This window comes from Physeter macrocephalus, chromosome 16 (genome assembly GCF_002837175.3).
Source record: "Physeter macrocephalus isolate SW-GA chromosome 16, ASM283717v5, whole genome shotgun sequence".
Lineage (NCBI taxonomy): Eukaryota > Metazoa > Chordata > Mammalia > Artiodactyla > Physeteridae > Physeter > Physeter macrocephalus.
The window spans coordinates 81154408-81178592 of record NC_041229.1 but is presented as its reverse complement, the minus strand read 5'-3'; the positions used below and the strand labels follow the sequence as shown (position 1 = coordinate 81178592).

Here is a 24185-nt window from a genome sequence, read left to right as displayed (position 1 = left end):
TCCACATAGAAAAAGTTTGAATTATAGATTTCTGGTTAATGACACTCTCCTATTATAAGCAATAGAGTCAGCACCATATACAAAAATTCCCTGATCCAGGTCATTTTCCCTTGTGCCAGCCCGTGGTGTCTGAGATGTACATATTGGAGTCAATCACTTGTGTTATGACATTTAGAGCCAAAATCACACAGATTATATTTCTACAAATTACCAAAGTATAATAAAATTAAAAATTAATTTAAAATGAACTTTAAAAATCTATATAATAGTTAAATACTACAAACTTACTCTTTGGTAAAGGGAAAATCATGAAGGAAATTTCAAAACGATTTGAGCAGAATGGCAATAAAATATTGGGCTGGCCAATAAGTTCGTTCGGATTTTTCTGTGCGATGTTATGACGAACCTGAACGATCTTTTTGGCCAACCCAATACTATTGATACATGCCAATATTTTAAGTAGCTAAAGCAGTACCTAGGGGAAAATGTGTAACTCTAAATCCATTAAACAATAAAAAAGACATATGACAGAAAGGAAACAACCAGGATGTTAAAAGGGACAGTCCAGGATATTGAAAGAAGGCAGCAATGGACAAAGCTGTACAATGTATGAGTGTCCCATAAGCCATGTGAACACAAGGGAAAATAGATGGGCATTAACTGTCTTGCTCAAAAGGGCTAGATGCCAAGGCAAAGAGTCCTCCAGAAAGAAGTTGTGGGGTGTATTTCTGAGAGCACAGCTGGGAAGGGTTGGACTATGTCATAGCAGAGCAAGTATGCCTGACCAGGAACCAGAGCAGTGGGAAGAGTCCTTCAGAGCTTCTGAAAAACACACAGAGGTACCCTATGAGAGAGCCTACATTTAGACCCTTGTACCCTAGAAGGAACCACCAGCCAAGAGAAGGTTAAGACAACATCATATAAGTAAAAAGCATTTATTTTGGTTTTTAACCTTTTCTCTAATCTCTCCTTCCATTTTCCAACACTAGAGAAACTAGAATTCAAATAATAATGAGGGAGAAGTGAAAAGGCAACAGACCTTCCTCCCACTCAGACTGTAGCCTGACCAAAATCAAGGCTATCAAGAGGGTGAACACCAGATTGATGTGAGACTAAATTTTAAACCACACTAAATAAGACTGGACTTTTTAATACTTGCAAGTGACCAGGAAATGATGGGAGCTGCCTGAGACCATCTTAAGGGTTGGGAAAGGGAGACTCAGCAGAAAATGTTTGAAAGAAGCAATTGGAAAAAATAATAAAACTGCTTTGTGCTTGTATCTTGCAGAAATCGGGTTGTTCAGTGAACAAGATTTTATTAAAGACAAATGATCTATGCATTCAACTCAAGAAAAAAATGCAAATGAGTAAACCCAATGAGATAAAAAGGAAGTAATAAAATGTTAGAAATTGATGAAATAAAGAAAAAGAGGGGGAAAATACATTATTAACTGAACCAAAGCTGGTTCTTTGAATAGAATAATAATACAAAAAAGTAATGTGACAGATTTGGGGGAGCAAAGAAGCAAATAAACAATTAAAAAGAGGAAATAACTACAAAATATAAGAGATTTTTAGAGTTATGAAAAACACTACGAACAACTATATTGAGTTACATTTAAAAATCTAGATGAAATTATAAGTGACACTGGGAAAACTGGACAGCTAGATGTAAAAGAATGAGATTAGAGAATTTCCTCACATCATATACAAAAATAAATTCAAAATGGATTGAAGACCTGAATGTAGAACCTGAAACCACAAAACTCCTAGAAGAGAACATGGGCAGAACACTCTTTCCAAATTGTAGCAATAATTTTTAGGATTGGTCTCCAAAGGCAAAAGAAATAAAAGCAAAAATAAACAAATGGAACGTAATTAAACTTAAAAGCTTTTGCACAGGAAAGGAAACCATTGAAAAAAAAAAAGACAACCTACTGAATAGGAGAAAATATTTGCAACTGGTATGACCTATAAGGAGTTAATATCCAAAAATATATGAACGGCTCATACAACTCAATATCAAAAAAACAAAGAACCCAACTAAAAAATGGGCACAAAACCTGAATAGACACTTTTCCAAAGAAGATATACAGATGCCCAACAGGCACATGTAAAAATGCTCAACATCATTAATCATCAGGGAAATGCAAATCAAAATCACAATGAGATATAACCTCACACCTGTCAAAATGGCTATCATCAAAAACTCTACAAATAACAAATGTTGGCAAGGATGTGGAGAAAATGGAACCCTACTACTCCGTTGGTGGCACTGTAAATTGGTGCAGCCACTATGGAAACAGTATGAAGGTTCCTAAAAAAAAACTAGAAATAGAACCACCATATGATCCAGCAATTCCACTCCTAGGTATATATCCGAAAAAAAAACAAAAACAAAACCACTAATTCAAAAAGATACTTGCACCCCAATGTTCACAGCAACATTATTTACAATAGCCAAGATATGGAAGCAACCTAAGTGTCCATCAACAGATGAATGGATGAATGGATATATATATATATATATATATATATATATATATATATAGACAATGGAATATTATTCAGCCGAGAAAAGAATGAAATTCTGCCATTTGCAACAACATGGAGAGAATATTATGCTTAACAAAATAAGTCAGACAGAGAAAGGCAAATACTCTAGATTATCTCTTATGTGTTAAATTTGAAAAATAAAACAAAGGAATGTATGTAGCAAAACAGAGACAGACTCATAGAGAACAAACTAGTGTTTACTAGTGGAGCGAGGGAAGGGGGGAGGGGCGAGATAGGGATATGGGAGTAAGAGACACAAACTACTATGTATAAAATAAATAATCAATAAGGATATATTGTACAGTACTGGGAAATATAGTCATTATTTCATAATAATTTTAAATAGAGTATAATATATAAAAATACCAAATCACTACGTTGTATACCTGAAACTAATATTGTAAATCAGTTACACTTCAATTTTTAAAAATTGGTCTCCAGAGATGTATACTGGAAACATCTGGATATGGGGTTATAATTAAAAACAAAATCAAAACAGTTTCCTTTAACAGAAATAAAACTCTTAATTCAAACTTGCTGGATAGCTGATAATGCAAGTGAAAATGCTGGCATAAATAGATATTGGGAAGTCTTAGGATTTGAATTTTATCATTGACCATCTGATTATATTCATACTTACAGAAAAATATTAAATAGCAAAAGATTCATTAAAAACCTAAAAGAAGTCCGTAACAAAAAAAAAAATCTAGATTAAATTAGTAAATATCCTGAAAAAGATGGAAAATGTCAAAATAGGCATACGATGAAATAGAATATATTAATATACCAAACTCATTAAAGAAATTGATGATAATCATTTTAAAAGCTTCCCATCTTCCACAATCTCTCCCAAAACATTTCAGACCCAGATAGTTGTATGAGTGAGTTCATTAAATTTTAAAGAAACAGATAACAATCATATACTCAAGTTTTTCCAGAAAATGTAAAAGCAATAAAAGTTATTCAACCCATTTTTTTTTTTTTTTGCGGTAAGCTGGCCTCTCACTGTTGTGGCCTCTCCCTTTGCGGAGCACAGTTTCCGGACACGCAGGCTCCGCGGCCATGGCTCACGGGCCCAGCCGCTCCGTGGCATGTGGGATCCTCCCAGACCGGGACACGAACCTGCGTCCCCTGAATCGGCAGGCAGACCCTCAACCACTGAGCCACCAGGGAAGCCCTATTCAACCCATTTTAAGAGTTAGTATAACATATATATTTAAACCACATAAAGTTATAATAAAGTAAGAAAATTTGGGTCAATTTTATTTACAAACATGAATGCAAAAATCCTAGATTAGCTAACTAAATTTAATTGCATACTTTAAAAAAGTTAAGACAAGTAGGGTTTGCTTCTGAAATTCTTAGATGGCTAAATATCAATCAAAATGTAATTTACTACATAATGCTTTAAAGAAGACAATTTCTACAGTCACTTTAATATATAAAGAAAAATCATATGATAAATGTAAGACATTTTGTTTTGATTTTTAAAACCCTCTTAGAAAACGAGAAGTAGAAACTGTTAACTTGATAAAAATAATGATGATAATAGCCTGCCAAAAGCTAGAGCAAACATCATACACAGTGTGAAATTTTAAATTTATATCATTTTAGGTTGGGAGAAGAAAAGGGTATGTGCTGTCCTTTCAGTTGTTTAACATGGTGCTAGAGGTCCTGACCAACACAATAAAATGGCATGCAAAGAAAGAGAGAAGGAAAAAGAAAAAGAGATTAGAAGGGATAATACAAATTGGTTACCAATTTTAAGACATAACAAATTATATTATTTACACGAAGAAAGAAAAAAAAAGAATATCAATAGACAAACCATTAGAACTAATAAGATTTGACCAAAGTAACTAGAGACAAAATCAAGTCCTCAAAACCAGTAGCATTCCTCTTCATCGGTAATAACCAGCAAATGGCATGGCAATAAAAAAAAAAATGTCTAGGAATGAAACAAATAAAAGTGCTCAAGACCTTTGTGGAGAAAAATTTTAAACTTTTTTAGATGACTTTGCCCACCTTTCCCAAAAATCTTCAATAAACAGAGAAGTATACTTCATTCTTGGAGAGAACAGCATTGTAAATGTGTCAACTCCACCAAATGACATATAAATTTAATGTAGCTCCAATACAAGTAACAGTGAGAAATTAAACAAATTTATTCTAAAATTTTTAAGGAAAAATAGACATCCGTGAACCAATACACGCTTAGGCCAATAACTAACAAGTCATACTTATCAACAGTGTGGTCCTAGAATGGAGTTAACAAAGAGAATGGTAGAAAACCTAGAAACAGATCCTTTAATATGAGATTCTACTATATGATAGAGGTAGCATCAAAGATCGGTGGGAAAGATATTAATTATTTAGAAAATGATGCCAAGAAAAAAATGTCATATTTCCCACTTCACATATTACATAAAAATTAAACTCTGACTAGATTAAAGACCTAAATGAGAAAGGTGAAATTATAATATGATACACGTTGAAGTAGGAGATTATTTTTGTTAGTTTGGGACTAGGGAAATATTTCTTTAAATAGACTCCAAAATCACAGGCCATGAAAAGAAAAACTAATGAAATTACATAAAATAAAAGATTTTTGTTTAATGACCATCATTGTCAATGTTAACAGATGGGTGGCAGACTGAGAGAAGATATTTGCAATATCAAAATCTGACAAGAGTTTAACATCCAAAATATACAAAGAATTCCAGAAAATCAGCAAGAAAACTATAAGAAACACAATGCCTAAATGGCCAAAAATTAAACCAACACAGTTCATAGAAGGTGATTCAAAATGATCAAGATTAAGTGAACAGGCCTTCAAAGGAATCCTGAAGGCAATAATATTATACCAAATTTTACCCAAAAGATTGACAAAAGGTAGGTGTATATGTAAAGTGTTTCTTAGAACATCATAAATTGGAATGATTCTTACTTTGTTAAAGGAGGGTAACCTGGTATATCCACTGTGAAAAGCTATGTAGGTTATAATTTAGCTGTCCAGCTCCTGAGTAAATAGGCCAAAGAAATTTCCACACCAAGCCCACAAGAATACAAGTCCAAATGGGGTAACAAATACAATCCTACCCTACATCTAGAGTAAGAAAACTGACATTTTGGAATAGTGCTAATGACCATGAGAGTTCACCTCTGTGGTCACAAATACTGGATTCATTCTCCTTTCTACAAACAAAATACCCTCAACCCTCCCTCAAGGGAAAATTTTTATAGTCTCATCTAATCATGACACCAATTTTTATATCAGTCAGAATAGGATAGGTTTTGTCATAGTAACATACATTTTCCAAATCTTACTGGCTCATAATAGCGACATTTATTTTTCATCTGTGCTGTTTGTACACTCTGTGGCAGGATGGCTCTGATCATAATCACTCTGACTCTAGGACCCAGGCTGACAGAGCACTCTGACTCTAGGACCTGGAACATTATTGGTCACAGCAGAGGCAAAGTACATACTACACATATCTCCACCTGGAAGTGATATGTGTCACTTCTGCTCACATTCCAAACAACCACATCAACCAAAGTAATTCACATGACTAAGTCCCAAGCTCAACATAGTGGAGAAGAATAGCTCTCCACAAGAAGGGCAGTTAATGTTGATGAACAGTCATAGTCTACCACAGTGAATGTACATTGCAGCATTGTTCATGGTAGTCAGGAGTTTGAGTTAGTCTACCTGCCTGCCAAGAAGGGGACCAAATGAACAATATACATACACATCTGTTGCTTCATGTAGCCCTCAGAACTGATAATAATTTCAATATATAAGCAAAGATAGATTTCTCTAAGTACTAAGTTCAAATTTTAAAAAGAAATAAATTAAATTTATGACATTATATAGTGTGTTTTTTAAAAGCTCATTAATGAAAAAATAGTTACATTTTTCAAGAGAAAAACATATCCACATAAATATGTAGAAGCTCAATTGGAAGAAAATACAATACATACATTAGATTGGGGTGAGTATATATGAGGGATAGGGGAATCAAGTGGATATTGGGGGAATCAAGTTGTTATTGAGTGATGCATATAAAAATAACAGAATAAAAAATAATACTTTACAATGATTGATGCTGGTGTTCCATGTACTGAATATGATCAATTCAATTCTGTTGAATAGACGTTCATTTAAACAGAATTCTAGGGGCTTCCCTGGTGGCACAGTGGTTAAGAATCTGCCTGCCAATGCAGGGGACACGGGTTCGAGCCCTGGTCTGGGAAGATCCCACATGACGTGGAGCAACTAAGTCCATGAGCCACAACTACTGAGCCTGTGATCTAGAGCCCATGAGCCACGACTACCAAGCCCAAGCACCACAACTACTGAAGCCCACATACCTAGAGTCCATGCTCCACTACAAGAGAAGCCATGACAATAAGCCTGCTCACTGCAACAAAGAGTAGCCCCAGCTCACCGCAACTAGAGAAAGCCCATGAGCATCAATGAAAACCCAACGCAGCCAAAAGTAAATAAATAAATAAATAAATAAATAAATAAATAAATAAAAGAATTCTAGATCCCTTTTAAATATAAATATGTGACTTGAGAGGGATAATTTATTAAATACTATCTAATATGTATACATCCTTTACAATAAACTAGCTGATGAGTTTTTGTCTTCATCAGACTCTTAAGGAAATGATACTTGGGTAATGTAGGGTTTTTTTTACAGGGGATAAATCATAAAAATGCCTAGCACAGGGCAGATGTTTAATAAATGGTATCATTTTTATACATAGAGTGCTTTGCTGTGTATTTGTTTTCTTATTTAATCATTATAACAAAGTAAAGGATTTTAACTGAAATTTCATAAATGAAGAAACTAATAAGAGAGGAGGTAACTGAGTTGTTCTGAGTTTACAATAACAGCAAAAAGCCTGGTTATAATAGAAATTTCTGACTTGTGAAATTTTTTTCAGGTTTACTGAAGCATAACTGACAAATAAAATTGTAAGACATATAAAGTGTACATCGTGATGATTTATGTATACATTATGAAAAGATTCCTCCCATCTACTTACTTAACACATTCATCATTATATATATATGGGTATATATATAGAGAGAGAACACAAGTTGTACTCTCTTAGAAAATTTCTATTATACAATACAGTGTTATCAGCTATAGTCACCTATCAAAATTCCAATGGCAATTTTCACAGAAATAGGAAGAACAATCCTAAAATTTGTATGAAACTACAAGAGACCCTGAACAGCCAAAGCAATCCTGAGAAGGAAGAACAAAGCTGGAGGCATCACACTTCCTTCAAACTATATTACAAAGCTAAAGAAATCAAAGCAGTATGATATTGTAGCAGAATAGAGAGCCAAGAAATAAACCCATGCATGTATTGTCAATTAATTTATGAAAAAAGAGTCCAGAATATACAATGGGGAAAGAATAGTCTCTAATAGATGGTGTTGTGAAAACTGGATATCCTCATGTTAAAGAATAAAACCAGATCCTTACCTTACAACATAAACAAAGGTCAACTCAAAATGAATTAAAGACCTAAAACCCTAAAACTCCTAGGTAAAAACATAAGGGTAACATTGTTCTTGGCAATGATATTTTTAGATTCAACACCAAAAGTAAAGTCAACAAAAGCTAAAATAAGCAAGTGGGACTACATTGAACCAAGATGTGAATTCTTGTATAATTTTCATTTGACTCTTAACACTCAGTCTAACACAAGAAAAAGAATTCTTTGTGGCTCCAAGGAGAATGTGGTTTGAGTCTGGTATCACAAGTGTCTCTAAGTAGCCCTCAACCCTCTATCTTATCAGCTCTCGAGTAGTTACCTCAAGGACAGTGCAACTGTAGCCTGGATGGACATAGAAACAACTTCTAGAACTCTTCTTTTCTACACTCTTAAACATTGCCTGAAAATACAGTTTGTTCTGGTGCAGCTTCCCACAGGCACAGTAAAGGCATGACGGTTAAGTAGTTCACAAGCTCAAATACTGCCACACCTTACTAGGGGGAATAAAGTGTATATTACAAACCTTTAAAGGCATGCTGACAAACATTTTCGATAGGTAAGAAAATGTTTTGCTTCAACAGAGATAAATATCTTTAAGGCAACATCTACAATAAAATGTTAAATTAAGTGGGCCAGGCAAATAATTATAGAATGGCATACAATTTGCAAGGAATAAAAGATTAAAAGATATTGTGTAATGTCAAACTGCGACCCAGGAAAGATTAGGTATTTATTGGAGCATGAGAGAACCTTGAATTATGAATATATAAAAGAGTAAGGTCAAGGCAAAAAACAATTATGTTTAGGGACTTCCTTGGTGGCACAGTGGTTAAGAATCCACCTGCCAATGCAGGGGACATGGGTTTGCTCCATGGTCCGAGAAGATCTCACATGCTACGGAGCAACTAAGCTCGTGCGCCACAACTACTGAGCCTGTGCTCTAGAGCCCACAAGCCACGATTACTGAGCTCATGTGCTGCAACTACTGAAGCCGCATGCCTAGAGCCCATGCTCTGCAACAAGAGAAGTCACTGCAATGAGAAGCCCACTTACTGGAAGGAAGGATAGCCCCCCACTCGCTGCAACTAGAGAAAGCCTGCGGGCAGCAGCAAAGACCCAACAGAGACAAAAAATAAATAAATAAATGAATTAATTAATTATTTTTTTAAAAAACAAATTATGCTCAAATAGCCACAGCATGCTGAGGAACAACCAAAAAACTGCAGATGCAACTTATTCCCTTTAAATGTGCCATCAAAATCTCTAATATTTAAAAGAAAAACTTTTGAGACAATTCTTCTCGATCAGGAGTAAGAAAACCACAGTCCATGGTCTGTTTTTTTTTTTGTTGTTGTTGTTGTTGTTGTTGTTGGCGGTACGCGGGTCTCTCACTGTTGTGGCCTCTCCCATTGCGGAGCACAGGCTCCGGACGCGCAGGCCCAGCAGCCATGGCTCACGGGCCTAGCTGCTCCGCGGCACGTGGGATCTTCCTGGACCGGGGCATGAACCTGCGTCCCCTGCATCGGCAGGTGGACTCTCAACCACTGTGCCACCAGGGAAGCCCCATGGTCTGTTTCGTAGGGCCTGCAAGCTGAGAAGGATTTTTACATGTTTAGGGATTTATTGAGAAGAAAAAGTTGGAGAAGGAAGAGGAAAAGAAAGAAAAGTGACAGGGACCAATATACGGCTTACAAACTATAAGATATTTAGTACCTAACCCTTTCCTAAAAGAATTTTGCTGACCTCTGTTCAAGATCAATGAAAGAACGGGCATGTTTCTGCATTGGCAAGGTATAACATGAAAACCCCAGAAGACTAACACGGTTGTATAGTATCTCTTACCCAAAAAGCAGGGTAACAACCTATAGTAAACTAACTTGTTTACTTGTTTACTATTGTCTATGGCTGCTTTTGAGCTACAACAGCAGAGTTGAGTAGTTGTAACAAGGCAGTATGGCCCGCAAGGCTAAAGTATTTTCTATTTGACAACATAAAGTTTGCCAACTCTGTATTAAAGCACAATAACAAGACTCTTGCCACATACTTTGTAATGTCCTTTGTATATTGGTAGACTCTGACTTCTCAGAACTGAGGGACACAAAAGCTTTTTCCAAAAGTTTTTAACCATGGTGGCTAAATTTCCTTTTATGGTTTTGCCCTTTTGCTTCTCCTGTTCTGTGTTCCATCATGGTGCTCTATTCTTTGTTACTGGAAATACAAATAACTGTGAAGGCACAATCCTTGTTGACACAGACACCAGGCCTGTTGATCACATGGTTGGTAAAATTCAACCAGACTTATATATTTCTACCTCAGACAGTAGCTAAGATTCTTTAGTTAAAACATTATACGAATAAGACTTGAGTTGAATAATTCCACTGTGGATAAATTGGTGTGAACATATTGAGAAAGATACTGTAAGAAATATATATATATATATAGTTCAACATGGGTTTTGTTAAGGACATTGTCATTTAAATCATATTATTACTTCATAGAATATCTCCTTTAAGGGGTTTGTATGAAGATGCTTGAGAAAATGTCTCAGAATTTGGTAATTGGCCTGATTTTACTGTGTGGACAAAGTGTTTATGATAACTGATTCTTCCGTTTATCAATTGGTTGCCTCTCAGCTCTAAATTCACCCTTCATTGCCTGCTATGCAAAAATGGATACGGGCCCTTTAAACATGTTTCCTTTGCCAACTGGCACATTATTAAGCTTTGTCAATAGAGGGCACTGGAGGGACATTGCAGGGGGAAGGTTTTGCTTTCATGTTCTCAGGTTCTTTCAGGTTCTCAGCAGGCTCCTGAAGAAGGGCGCATGGCTTCCTTAGTGTCCAGCAACTGTAGCAAGACTCTTGCCACTAACTATATAATGTCCTTTTTTATATTGGTCAGCTTCTCATCACCAGACACTTCAGCATGTACAACTTCTCCAGTGTGTGACAGCCAGAAGGACCCACTGGCCAGAAGCTTCCCTCTGTATCCCTCTCAAGCTGTGGCTGGTGAGATATGTTCCCATGTATATCTTTCCTGGGCACTCTAGAGAACAGATTTTCTGGCAACTTCCAAAGGACATATGGCTAGCAGCACATTGACCATCCACAGAGCCACACCAGCCCTCTCCACAAGGACTGGATCTCAGCCCTGGGGTAAAGAAGGAGGTATCTTCCTTAAGTGCTCTATCTCAGCCCAGAAGGTAGTGTCTGCTCCTTATATATGCTATTCCTATATTCTTTAGTTGCTCTCTATTTTTCTTACTACCCAATGCCTTTTTACTCCAACCTCTAGGTAGAATTAATCATTCTTTATATTAAACTTTCTCTGGTAAAATTACTCTGTGCTTTCTTTCTCTCTTCATTGGACTCAGACTAATACACTAATTGTTTCTCTTATTTGTTTGGGTACTGGAAAATTCAGTTAAATGCCTATGCACATGTGTTTTTATCGACTTACATACATTCACACACACACTCATATAATGTATAATTTAATATATTGAAATATTTTCTTTTATATCTGGTTATATATTCTATACTCTTTAAAGAAATGAATTACTTTGAATACGAGTTGCGTGCTTACTATGACACATTGTATGATGCAAGTATTAAATTACTAAACAAACAAATATATCTGAGAAGTTGTGCTAAGTAAAATTAATTATAAACATATTAATATATGCTTAGTTTTGACCACCAATCCCTGAAGAGTTGATAATCCAGGAATGACTATTTAAGGATTTTAGTCCTGCCTCTAGGGCTGCCGTATTGCACAGTTGGCTCTTGTGCGAGAGCCAAGTGAATCTGGATTCATTAAAGTCTTCTGACTCACTGCTGCGGCTCTTTCTAACACTGAGTTCACGTATGTTCTTACCACCCGCTTTGTGCGAGCGGCACCTGCTATGGCTGCTTTGACTACAGCCTTCTCATCTGCATGAGCAGTTCTGTTTCCTACAGGAAACCCTGTCACTTAGACAGGAAAAGGAATGGATTTCTCCAAGAATGCTGAGAGAAAAACCATCACCAAAGAATAAAGCAAGCACGCTTCTTTGGTGTTTCTTGCTTCTCCTTATAATATACCCCTGGGTACAAGAAAGGAGCCATCTCTCAAAGTTTCACCTTTTTTGCTGTCGACCCTTTAGGAAAGGAAGTACCAAGGAACCTTTTAAACTTTTTTTTTTGTTTAAAGAAGATGTTGGGGGTAGGAGTTTATTAATTAATTTATTTATTTTTGCTGTGTTGGGTCTTCGTTTCTGTGCGAGGGCTTTCTCTAGTGTGGCAAGCGAGGGCCACTCTTCATCACGGTGTGTGGGCCTCTCACTATCGCGGCCTCTCGCTGCGGAGCACAGGCTCCAGATGCGCAGGCTCAGTAGTTGTGGCTCACAGGCCTAGTTGTTCTGCGGCATGTGGGATCCTCCCAGACCAAGGCTCGAACCCATGTCCTCTGCATTAGCAGGCAGATTCTCAACCACTGAGCCACCAGGGAAGCCCCAGGGAACCTTTTAAGATCACCAAATTCAGCAGTAGCATAGTTGGAAAATCTAAATATTGTGCCTGAGAGGACATCGGGAGATTGGGGTAGTCCTGAGTACATCTACCTCTAAGTCATCAATTAAAACTAAGTACTAGCTTATAATCAAAAACAAGGATATGAATCTCAGCATTTCAAATATCTAAAATTGGAAACTATATGTCCTACACTAGACAATTAGTGGAGTAAGTCATGGTTTCTTCCCACAACACACAGGCAAACCATTATTAAAACCGAGGTCACAGAAGACTATTGAATAACATGAAGAAATTATCGTCATGCATTATTAGGTTAAAACAAAAGCTGTTACAAGGCAATGAATATAAATTTTATTTTTAAACATATGTATACCTGCAGACACCCACATATACTCAGACAACCTGTACAGGTGAATCAAAAAAATGTGGATGGTTGTTTACTCTGGGTTATAGAACTATGAGTGACTTGTACTACCCTGCTGTGCTTTTCTGAAATCTTCAAGCTCTCTATAATAAATTTGAATTCATTCCATAATTAGAAAAAATACACATTTTTTAAAAGGCACAGAAATGACTGAATCAGCCAAAATTTGCAAATACAGGGAAAACCTATAATTCCAGATATAGTTATGGAATAGAAGTGCTCCATTGTTTGGTTTTCTTGGTATTTATTTTTTAAAAAATACTTCCTGATTAAGATTGGTTGCTGATCTCATTAAAGCAGGGAGCAAAAAGTAATCTCTAGAATCAAGGCTTTTAATCAGTTAGTTTCACTTAATCAGTTATTCAACAATATAAGTCCCTGAGAGTATAGTCGCATGAAGATGGTTTTAGCCGATAGATATATGGATAGATTAGATAGATAGATGATAGATAGATAGATAGATAGATAGATGATAGATAGATAGGTAGATAGATAGACAGATAGATAGATAGATGATAGATAGACAGATGTAGATGATAGACAGACAGAAAATGTCCAGTAATATATTTGTCATGGATTTAAAGAACAGGAAATCAGTGTTTTTAAATCAATCATCTCCTCCATGCAGGCAGTGTTGCATTCGCCTAACCAGAGATTTTCGTCATATGTAAAAGGGAGATAAAAATAGCCATGGAAATGAGTAAATGAATGTTAATATATAGAGATGAAATATTAAAGTAGTTAAGTTGCTCCTGTTAGGAAATTGTGTTTAGGGTTTAAAGAGATATGCATCATTGTCTTTTGCTATTTGCTATTTCATCATCTTCTTATGCAGTAACTAATCTTAATTGAGTACCTATAATGAAACGCCAGATATTCAGCTAAGCATTTTAATAATAATAGTTACTACATTATTATTAGATATAATAATATATTCTATAATACAATAATATATTATATTATAAAATAATAATATATATTATATAGTAATAATTACTACTAAAAATAAGAACAATAACTGCTACTGTTACTATTTTTCAAGTGTTTACAATATGCCAGGCATTTTGAAAAGCACTTAATCAATACCATTGTATTTAGTGTTCTCAACTTTCCTCTGAGGTAGGCATTGCTATTTTCAGAGGAGGAAACAGAAGTTCAGAGAAATTGTGTGACTTGCTGAAAATCACAAGTAAGTATCTGTAGCAGTATTTAAATGAAGATATTTTTACAAACAGTTCATATAGCTCAATATCAAAAAACAAACAACCCAACCAAAACATGGGCAGAAGACCTAAAGGGACATTTCTCCAAAGAAGACATACAGATCGCCAACAGGTACATGAAAAGACACTCAACATTGCTAATTATTAGAGAAATGCAAATCAAAACTACAATGAGGAATCACCTCACACCAGTCAGAATGGCCATGATAAAAAAGTTTACAAATAATAAATGCTGGAGAGGATGTGGAGAAAAGGGAACCCTCCTACACTGTTGGTGGGATTTTAAATTGGTACAGCCACTATAGAGACAAGCAAGGAGGTTCTTTAAAAAACTAAAAATAGAATTACCATATCATCCAGCAATCCCACTCATGGGCATACATCTGGAGAAAACTCTAATTCAAAAAGATACATGCACCCCAATGTTCATAGTAGCACTATTTACAATAGCCAATATATGGAAGCAACCTAGGTGTCTATCAACAGATGAATGGTTAAAGAAGATGTGGGGTATATATACAATGAAATATTACTCAGCCATAAAAAGAATAAAATAATGCCATTTGCAGCAATATGGATGAGCCTAGAGATTATCATACTAAGTAAAGTAAATCAGACAGAGGAAGAAAATATATGATATCACTTATTTGTGGAATTTTTAAAAATATACAAATGAAGTTATTTATAAAACAGAAACAGACTCACAGACATAGAAAACAAACTTATGGTTACCAAAGGGAAAAGGCGGGGAAGGGATAAATTAAGAGCTTGGGATTAACAGATACACACTACTATATACAAAAATAAATAAACAATAAGGTCCTACTGTATAGCACAGGGGACTATATTCAATATCTTGTAATAACCTATAATGGAAAAATCTGAAAAAGTATAGATATAGATATAGGTAACTGAATCATTTGCTTAACCCCTGAAACTAACACAGCATTGTAAATCAACTATACTTCAATAATAATAATAAACAGAAGATGTTCTTGATTCCCAGGTCTGCTCTCTTTCCACTGTTCTAAGCTACTGATTTTCACATGGCTCAGTGCTTTGAGGTAGCCTTGGAGATACTCAAACTAGACATTTGAGTTTCTTAAGCCCAGGGATGTAAGGATCATTGGCAGAAATGAGTTATCAAGGACTCTATTAACATTGGTTGAAATAATAAAAGAATGAGACAAAGGGAAAGATGGGATGGGAAATATAATCAGACTCTACTCTTATTTTCCAGGTCTACGGAGGCTAGGGAGGGGTAGTGATTTTTGTAATTATTTTGGACCCTAGCACTGATAGCATAGCATTATCCAGGCTTACATTGCTTTGTGAAGTCAGAAGTGTCTTGAAGAGATAGCTGTAGCTAACCCTTTCTGTTCAAAGTAATGAATAGCGTAAACATTATTGTTGAATGAAAACTGTGAATTCAGTTAGAATTCACCAATTTCACTTGTAAATTATCTTTTTAATATCCATGTAAAACAGAAAAATCACTGGATTAACAGCTAGAAAACTAGAATTCTAGGACCAGTTCTATATATTGATGCAACTTCCTTGATTTTCATATTCTTCCTTTGTCAAGGGGTAATATGCAGACTTTACAGGTTTTTTACAAGATGCCAGTGACATAGTGAATTTGGAAACACTTTAGAGAGTATTAAAGACTGTGAGATGTATCATATGGAACATGTGTCAATATGAAAGACACTTTTATTATAAATAATTTCTTCAGTAGAGGTCAACTTTTCCAATAACTTTTATTTGAGTTTTTCTTTTCTTATTACAAAAATAATATAGCTTCATGGCTCAAAGTGTCAAAGTTACAGGAAAATTAATTAAAAGTCCTCTATGTAGTGGTGGGTTGGAGCTGCCTAATACCAGTTTGTGAAAGTCAATTGTTTGTGTCTCTTCTCAATTACATGTTCAGTGATATTGTGTTGGTAGCTTGAAATCAACCATGATGAGATTGTTTACACCACGGAAGTTGGCAAATGTTACAAAGCTGGGCTTTCTTTTCTGGAGAAACAGTTGTTAAACATTTACTAGTGTACCACTGCCCATAATCCTTGGGCTTTATCAGTTTAGTGAATCTTAAATCAGATTGCTGTCCTTTGTATTAAGTCAAAAATTGAGGGAGAGTCAAAAGAAGAACCAGAGAGTCTGTCTTCAGCCTTTAACATGTCATCCTCCAACAGAGAAGGTAAAGTGTATCTGAATAAGCAATGAGAAAACATGCTTTATGAGCCCTAAAGACCTGCATTGACTTAGTCCTTTGCATTAGTTTGGCATGTGAATGAGTTACACAGCCCATGTGATCTTTATTTCATCCTCCTCTCATTCTTTCTTTTTCTCTCTCCTTCCTCCCTCCCTTCCTTCCTTTCTCTCTCTCTCTTTCCTTCTTTCTTTCTTTCTTTCTTGCTTTCTTGCTTTCTAACCACTAAATGCCAACAGTTATAGATCTTTAGAGGCTTTGCTTGTACCCAGGTTGTTTCATTAGTGTCTCATTCTTAATGAGAGCATTTCAGATCTTTGCATTGATGGCCAAGAAGTAGGGTTATTAGCCTTCCCGTAGACATTTGAGTTCCCTGTTAAGGATCCAAATTATGTACAGTTCCAAGACACTATTTTGGTAGCAAATAGGATCTGGAGCACCACCCCCACTTGCCTTTTATCCCTTTATTTTATCGAACTATTTTCCTAGCTGTCACCACACCAGAACATGAGGAACTAATTTTCTAGGGATTTCAGAAGCTCCACGAAGACATTTGAAATATTGGTCTTATTTTCTCCATACTTATGGTGTTCAGTCCATATACACAAAAACTTTAAAATGACATTTTGTCCACCAGAGGGCAGTCATATTGTTCCAAGTATAGAACTAAGAATTATGGCAATTTGAAGAGAAATCTGAGTCAGAGAAATGAAAGAACTCCCCCAAATTACTCAAGTCTTAACTTAATACCAAACAGACGAATAAAAGCAAATTTTCTTTATTCCATTTTATTTTCTCTCTCCCTACCCTGTTACTTCCCACCACACACACAAAAATTCTTCTCAAGTATATTCATTAATTCACCAAAGAGAAAAAAGGGAAGGGACCAGGGTGAAGTTCTGTGTTCCACACTTTCAAAGTGCCAGCTTCACAAGAGGATATATTTTTCTTTAAAATGTGGGAGTGTTGGAATTGTGGAAGAATGTCAAGAAATTGATTTTCATAAAGTTACATTCTGGTGCTTTAAGATGATATCTCTGAAGTTGTTTTCTACCATGAAGCTGATGAACTGCATGCTTCAGATGACAGGGCTTCTTCCCTTGTCTTGGAACTTTACACTTCTCAGGCACTAGAAAAAGCAGAGGCCACCACAAGATTGCAGTCTAGCATGTTGACAACCTCAAACACAAGTTATTCCAACTTCTCACAAAAGCAAAATAAACTTGTGATTTCTGAGACATGTTGTGTAGCTCATTAGTGGTTTCAACTAAGTGCTGTTTATTGATCTTAAAATCTCTCTCTCTTCAATGAAAGTAGACTTTCACCTATGTCTCCATCTTTTCCAAACACTCCAGCGTTATGAACCCAGAAGTTAGACCCTAGTAATTGCTAAATTTAAGCCACTAGATCTGAGGTAAGGATTCTACCTCATTCCAGCTATGCTAACATGTCAAACATTTGCTTTATCCATTCCATTCTGTTTCTCTGCAGGGGCATTTTTATTCATACCTTTCAAAATTAGGCAGATCAAAAGACCCATCAAATCATCTCTGCCTTGGAATTGCTCATCAATGAAAAGTCTGAATTTCTTCTCTATTTTAAAAAGTGCTAGGTTAAGCCAGTTTAGAATGACCTGAAATCTAGATTTTTAGTATCTATGTAGTGCAAACACACATACCATAAGTACTTTACAGAAGGAAGAAATAATGAGACAATTTAAGTTTTGGGTCCGTTTGGAAAATTGATGTCAAAGTAATGATCAGAGAATTGCTAATGAACATTTATGAGCTTGAACTTTATAGCCTGGCCCAAAGTTGCCAGGTACTGTAAATTTTTGAAAAAAATTGCCCTTTAGCACTGCAAAGACCAAGAGCAAAATTGGCCCCCCTTCCCCAATTCACATCTGGGTTCAATTTTTTTCAGTTAAAAGAGCTTAACCCATAGTGCTGACTTAGGAAAGCAGCAATGTTATATGAAAGGAGCAGAAATAGGTGAATATCTTTTAAAGTCCTCCCTTAAGGGGAAAATCGTGTTTTATTATGTTTGGATAGTCGTTATATAATTGCCTGGTATTAGGGAATTGGCTGGTTTGTTGTTGGACAGTGCCTATTGGGTTTAGATGGTTCTTTTTTGAAGTATGCGGTTTACTGGTCAGAAGCCTTCAAAAATAAAGTACTTTATTACAAGAGCTTTAAACTGAGTAGGATTAAGATGAAGAAAATTAACTCTCTTTCCAATGCATTAGATAAGATACAGAAAGAATTCCATTAATTCAGGTTTAACATCAGAAATACAGCAGATATAAAAGTTATTTTTTAATATAGGTAGAGAATGGGAAATAGCAATGAGATTAAGGAAAATGTAAAAGGGCCATGATTCATATTCAGAGGTTTTTTACTAGTTCTTCTCATGAATGTGACAGTTGGCAATTACTTTAAAAGTCTGAATTTTTTAGGGTAAATCAACTTCATGTTTGGAAAGATTTATTCCAGATGGGGAATTATCATAAGATGCATTATAACTTTACTGACTAGATGAAAAAAGCTGAGTAGGTCTCTATTAAATAACAGTAATGATAGTAAAAAAAAAAAATAGTACGACATCTCATATCCATTGCCTTTTTCTCCTTGCAATGACCTAGTGAGCACCGACTCCCTTCATCAGATCTCAGTTCAATTATAACTTCCTCAGGGAGACCTTCAAACACATTGATTAGGTCAAATCCCCTTCTCCCTGCCTACTGACCTCACCCTCATGATAAGCTTTTAAAGCATCATGCTTCTCTCCTTGTAGGAGTTAGCAAAGTTGCAACTTTACATGTATTTGTGCATTTCTTTGACAAATGTCTATCTTTCCACTAAAGTATAAGCTGCCCAAGGACACAGACTGGTTTAGCTCTCCGATTAGTCACCAGCCTCTAGTACAGTGCCAGGCAAGCAAGAGGTACTCAATGCTTATTTGTTTATTGAATTATGAATGAATAACCAGGCAAGGCAACTGTGAGATTAATGTCATATTACAAAGCAGTTAATAAACTCAAAAACTCCAGTTAGCTAACCCCAGGTAACACAGTCATTTAGTAACAGAGTTGGGTGGGACTCTATCCCTTGTCCTACTTTCTTTTCCCAATGTGTCTTATCAGAAAAACTATAACCAAAACATTACGACTCAAATCAGTACAAGTATAAACTAACTAACCAAATTTGTTTTCCATCACAGTAGTAAAATAAATCAAGTGACCATCAGCAATATTCTAGGTGAATGATTATTTGCAAAGTAAAGTTAAACATCATTCAACCAAATGAAAATATCTCCTCAAAAAATTTATATTTATTTTTTAAAAGAGAGGAGAAAAGGATTGTATTTTATAAAGTCTGCATCTGCTTAGGTGTAAAGAGCAGACACTTCCTAAAATAAGTAGATCAAATAAATAAGAACAGGGTTTTGATTTTCTTTGCTGTTCTTTAAACAATAACATACATATTTAGTTTTGATCACTTGATCTAACAGACAAGAAAATTATGATGCAGAAAAGAGAATTAAATTGCATGAAGCTTGCATTAGGGCTTGTATTAATTTGCTAGTTTGCTTGGGCTGCTGTAGCAAATGCTACAGACTAGGTGGCTTAAACAGAAATTTATTTTCTCACTGTTCTGGAGGCTAGGAGTCCAAGATCAAGGTGTCAACATGGTTTATTTTTTCTGAACCTCTCTCCTTGGCTTGTAGATGACCATCTTCTCCATGTTGTTTTCACATGATCCTTCCTCTGTGTGTGTCTGTGTCAAAGACAAAGAAAGAATCTTGAAAATAGTAAGAGAAAAGTGACTCATCATGTACTGGGGAGTTTTAATAAGATTAACAGCTAACTCCTCATCAGAAGCTATGACGGGCAGAAGGCAGTGGAATAACATACAAACTGCTTTTAAAAAACCCCAAATTTTAAATTATAAGAAAATTCTATGAACAATTCTATGTCAAAAAATTAGATAAGCTAGATGAAATGGGAAGTTTTCTAGAAAGATACAAGGTACCAAAATTCTCACCATAAATTTTGAAGCCCTTTATGTTCTTGTCCATACATAGTAGTCTCATCTATCATCATATCCCCTTTAGCTTATTATACATCAATTAGCCTGACTCTCATTCAGTTCCTAGCATCATGGAGTACACAATGCTCTATTCCTTCAACTTGCTGATTGTTCCATTTTATCCTTGAAGACTCACTTTAAATGCTATTTCTGCAAAGACAATTTCTTGAACTCCTTATAAGTAACTACTCATTAATGTAATACTATCTGCTTTACCAAAGATAATTTCCTTCATGATACCTTTCCCTCAAATATATACTTGGTAGGTTCTAATCTAGTTTCCAATCAGTTCTATGTTCAAATAACTATGTCCAAACTTCTTTCCTAGAACAAATTCTCAAGGCTGATTTGGGTCTTTGTTTCTGAGCTCCCAGGGCAATATATCTCAACTTAATAGTACATATCTTGAGACCAGATGAAATTAAAAATTTGGGTGGGAAGGCCACACACTGTTAAATCTGATCTTCACTCCAGAGTAGTGTATAAATCAGACACTGCCACTCAAAACCTCTTTAGATCTCATGTATTACAGCTGGGGTTTTGAAGCAGAATTTTTTAGATGACCTAAATTTGAGATTATCAATATTCCCTTATTGTCTGACAACTGTCCAGTTATTTCAGGATTTATCTTTATTTTTCTTGATGAAAGGAGGAAGTAAAAGCCAATTTACATGATTATTCTGAGTCTTTCCAATGACATCCCCTAGAACAGAGTTTCTAAACCACAGCATTGCTGACATTTTAGATCAGATAATTATGTACTGAAAGGGTATATCCTACACATTATGAGATGTTTAGGATCATTCCTGGCCTCTACCAACTACAAGTCTGTAGCATCACCTTCATTTCCAGTTACAATAAAATGTCTCTAGACATTGCCAAATGTCCCAGGGGTACAAAGTCACTCCCAACTGAGAACTGAAACAACAGGCTCAATAGGCCCAAGTTATGCCTTCAGGTTATCACAGGCAATATGTTTACCAAATATTTGTTCAAATTTATAACATGGGCCTCCATTTTTTGAAACTCAAAAAAAGGTTTCCTGACTGCCTAACATAGAGTCAGAGTTTCCTGACTGCCTAACACATTACTGAAAGGTCAATATCACCTATTTTAAATATTTATTATAAATGGCACCACATTTCAAGTTTATGTGGAATCATACTGCAGAATTAGTTTCTGTACAATAATTCTAGATTCAGAATAAACAAATACAAACATTTGTATATTGTGACAAAACCCAATTTAAATTCATTTCTTACATGTAAAAATACAATTCTGGTATTTGGTGGGTAGCCTTCTATGTGGGAATTTAGAAACCCCAGCTGCTTTCAATGTGTGGTTCTGTCACTTTTAACACATAGCTTCAAGAGTCACCATGTTTATGTGTTTCAAGTCATAAGCAAAAGAACATGGAGTATTATATAAAGGAGGGTGTTATGGGCTAGACTGGGATACAAGGAAATAGGTTTGGTGATTACTCTCAGTGTCTGCTACTTTTACTCATCATTGTTATATCCTCTCATTGTACCTTGTGCTTTTTTCCTTCATGCTATTCATCATAATTATAATAAACTAAATATTTGAGCAGCTGTTAATTTAGTATCCAACTTGCCTCAGGGGCAGTACACTCCTTAAAGACCATGACTAATCCATCTTATTTGATGCTGTATCTCCAGATCTAGCAAAGTTCTGGGCATTTAGTACTTTCTCAATAAAGCTTTGTTAAATGAATGAATAAAAGAATAAATAAATAGATGAATTAATATCATAGATATGGTACTTGATTTAAATATAGTCTAGTAGGCCTTCACAATAGTGTATTATTCTTTGCCAGGCACAGATCTGGACATTGGTCAACAAGAGATAATGGCTGGCAGAACAGCAGAATATCCTAATGAGGGACGGTAAGGATGGTGATGCAAGCAAGCAAAACTTAAAATTCAGTGCAGTAGTCAAGAGCTTTCTCTCCTGATTACATGATCTTATGCTTACCCTGCTTAGTTGGAGTATTTACAGCTGGTTCTGATCTCCACCTTATGGTGAGGAGAAAAGGGGCTCTTTAGTTCCCAGGGCCCAGGTTTTACTGATCTTGTTGGATCCTGAGGCTCCTTCTGCTGCCTGAGATGGTTAATGATATGTGTCAACTTGGCTGGGCCATGGTGCCAAGATATGTGATCAGACATTATTCTGGATATTTCTGTGATGCTGTGTTTGAATGAGATTAACATTTAAAATGGGAGATTTTATGGTGGTCAGATTGCCCTCTGTAACATGGCTGGCCTCATCCAATCAGTTGAAGACCTAAATAAAACCAAAGACTGACCACACCTAAACAAAAGGGAATTCTGTAGCAGAGGGCCTTCAGACTTAAGCTGCAGCCTTGGGTCTTCTTTGGTCCTCAAGTCTGCCCTGCCCACACTTCATTTATTGGACTTGCCAGCCTCCATAATCATGTGAGCCAATTATAAAAAATAAATCATACAATATCCTATTGGTTCTGTTTGGTGGTAAAGTCAAACACACTGCCCATGTAGAGTGTAATACACTCTAATACACTGATTCCAGACTTCACTCTAAATAACAGTATTGCCCTTATACTTTACAAGAGTACCTACTTTCAAAGAGTTTGCATAGAGTTGCACTCATGTCTGAAATGGAAAGTGGTCTCTAAAACTGTAGGTATTAGATTCCACTTATCTATTCCCAAATTTATTTATTTTACTTGGTTTTAAGCCCCTTGAGGGCAAACACTATATTATATCCATCTTTGTATTCCTAGCATCCAGCCAATAGTGAAGATTTTAGAAAGTGTGTTGAATTAAATAAATAGACGAATGAATGGCTCAATACTTATGTGCTAAAATATAGGTCTCAATGTGGATTAAATTAAATGAGATCAAGAATATAAAGCATTTATCAAAATGCCTGGTCATAGCAAGAGTGCATCTAACATTAAGTTTCTGTTTTTTGAATGTGTATGTCAGAGATATAATTTCCTTCATTTCCATAGCTTTCTATTTTAACATCTTTATTGGAGTAGGATTGCTTTACAATGTTGTGTTAGTTTCTGCTGTATAAAAAAGTAAACCAGCTATACTTATACTTATATCCCCATATCCTCTCCCTCTTGCATTTCCCTCCTACCCTTCCAATCCCACACCTCTAGGTGGTCACAAAGCACCGAGCTGATCTCCCTGTGCTATGCGGCTGCTTCCCACTAGCTATCCATTTTATATTTGGTAGTGTATATATGTCAATGCCACTCTCTCACTTTGTCCCAGCTTACCCTTCCCACTCCCCGTGTCCTTAAGTCCACTCTCTACGTCTGAGACTTTATTCCTGTCATGCCTGTAGGTTCTTCAGAACCATTTTTTTTTAACATTCCATATATATGCATTAGCATACAGTATTCGTTTTTATCTTTCTGACTTACTTCACTCTGTATGACAGACTCTAGGTCCAACCACCTCACTACAAATAACTCAATTTCATTTCGTTTTATGGCTGAGTAATATACCATTGTACATATGTGCCACATCTTCTTTATCCATTCATCTGTCGATGGACACTTAGGTTGTTCCCATGTCCTGGCTCTTGTAAATAGTGCTGCAATGAACATTGTGGTACATGACTCTTTTTTTTTTTT

At 35.7% G+C, this 24185-nt stretch overlaps 1 protein-coding gene across 3 annotated transcripts in view; it reads right to left on the bottom strand.

The window, feature by feature from the left end:
- The window catches only part of METTL15 (methyltransferase 15, mitochondrial 12S rRNA N4-cytidine), a 478750-nt gene that overhangs the window by 56557 nt on the left and 398008 nt on the right, over positions 1-24185 (bottom strand). The window contains exons 7-8 of one of the 3 annotated variants that reach the window (XR_008619590.1): positions 20098-20224; positions 17421-17577 (exon numbers count right to left, since the gene is read on the bottom strand). The gene's annotated coding sequence lies outside the window, so the exon portion shown is untranslated. Of the gene's footprint in view, positions 1-17420; positions 17578-20097; positions 20225-24185 lie in introns of those variants that run through there. The other 2 variants (XR_003683604.2, XR_003683605.2) reach the window with 2 other exon arrangements.